This window comes from Kryptolebias marmoratus, linkage group LG3 (assembly GCF_001649575.2).
Source record: "Kryptolebias marmoratus isolate JLee-2015 linkage group LG3, ASM164957v2, whole genome shotgun sequence".
NCBI lineage: Eukaryota > Metazoa > Chordata > Actinopteri > Cyprinodontiformes > Rivulidae > Kryptolebias > Kryptolebias marmoratus.
This window is the reverse complement of record NC_051432.1, coordinates 29,617,722-29,619,651: the sequence shown is the minus strand read 5'-3', so window position 1 is coordinate 29,619,651 and position 1,930 is coordinate 29,617,722. Positions and strand designations below refer to the sequence as shown.

The 1,930-nt window shown below is 46.6% G+C and overlaps 1 protein-coding gene across 1 annotated transcript in view; it reads left to right on the top strand.

The window, feature by feature from the left end:
- The window catches only part of LOC108251392 (microtubule-associated tumor suppressor 1 homolog), a 32,097-nt gene that overhangs the window by 952 nt on the left and 29,215 nt on the right, over window positions 1–1,930 (top strand). The gene's annotated exons all lie outside the window — the stretch shown is intronic.

Below are 1,930 nucleotides of genomic sequence, written 5' to 3'. Positions count from 1 at the left end.
CGTGTGTGTGTCTGCAAAACATGTGAGGAGAGCTGCAGACAAGGGACAATCCAGAAATGCTCATGAATGTCAGTTTAGAAGCTCTCAAAGTTCTCAAATAAAGCACCTTTTGAGAATGTCAATGTTTGTTGGGAATTATCTTACAAAACTAGGAAGGATTTTTGGTTTAGATATTAAAAGTTGTGGTTTTTTATTGATTTTAGTAAAAAAAAAACCACAACTTTTAGGAAAATGCCCCGCGAAATCCTGGAGGGACTGATTAGATATTTGATCTCAGTGAGTTCTCTTTTGGTAATTATAAATAAATAAAGACGTGGTGAGGCCCTGAGACAGAAAACCTTTGAAATTAAAAACGTTTTCCTTCTTTTTACTCTTTTCTGTCGTTTGATTTCTCTTTCCTGGTCGTCGGTGTGGAAACGTCAGCAGAAACAGAACTCCTTTTACGTCACGAGAACACACACTCTGTCAGCACTGCAGTGTTTCTCACACACACACACACGGCTGTAGGAGGCAGCATGACATCAGCTGGTTATTAAGTAACACCAGGATGGGAGTGATGAGTCAGTCTTGTTGCCATGGTAACCACCGGAGCGACGGCGGCAGCATCCTCTCAGTGTTGCTGGTCGCCACTGGTCGTTCCAGATAAGACAGGAACTCGTGTCTCAGTCTTCATGACTGGGAACGTGGTGTTTACGTGTTTATGTCGAGATTAAGTCATTAAAAGTGTTTGAACTGAAGATGTCCTGAAAACTGAGACGTTTGGTCCAAAGACCTGCTGCCTCGCCACAGAAACAACTCTGACCTGGGCTTTCTGCAGGATAGATTTCAGGAAATATTCCCCACCGGTTTGTTCTGATGAAGAAGCTTCTCTGAGTCTAAACTTTGATGAAGATGAGGACTGAGGCAGTTCCTGAATGAAACTCCAACAGAAACAAAGTTCTGCAGATGTAACGGGTCGCTGCGGGTCTTTGGCCTGACGATGGTCCGGGTGGGAGAAGGTCTGATTGAAACAACAATCAGAGGGATGAGGAGTGACACTTTGGTTTGTTCAGTGGCTGATTTTATTCCTGGATCCTCATTTTTACCTTTGGTGAACCGGCTGCTCGACTTGTTGGGAGAATTTAAACTTTCACAAACTGCAGGATTACCGAGCCTCAGATTTACTGTTCTGATCCGTTTGGTTGTGAATGTTTCTGGTGAGATCTCCTGGTCGTGTTTCTGCCCTTCGTCTCGCAGGGTTCTGCTGCTCACAGCGGCCCAGTTAACGGCGCCGGGGGCCGACGGCTGACTGATTCTGACAGGACGGGATGAGCCGTTTGGTCGGGGGAGGGTTGTTGAAGCAGAGGAAGTCAGTTCAGATATGGAAGCTTCATGTCAAAGAGGCGAGGCGGCTCGCTCTGCCCGAGTCTCCGATAAACGTTTCATCGGCTGCGTCGCCTCGAATCATCCTGACTCTGAAACTTTACTCCGGAGGAGAGGCTCTCACTAACTGACTAAAGAATGAAAAACTCAACACAAGTTCCTCACTTTTCTTTCACCTGAAGGTTGTTGGATCAGGAGTGGTCCACCCTGGTCCTCAGGGCTGCTGGCCTGCATGTTCTACCTGTTCCTCTGCTCCAACACACCTGCTCTGAGTCACTGATTGATGAACATGAACCAGGTGTGTTGGAGCAGAGGAACAGGTAGAACAAGGAGGCCCACTCCTGCTCTGGATGGTAAATCTTTATTTCCCTGAAAATCTCCTCTGCAGATTTAGATTTTAAATCTTTTTAATTCCCGTTTCTCTCCTGGCTGCACTTTGATGAGATTACTCCATAAGTCCTTCACAAATAATCTGAACTGTCCCTTTAATCTCACCCGTTCACCCTGACCTGCGTCACCCTGACCCGATCACCCTGACCTGGGTCACACTGACCCGATCACCCTGACC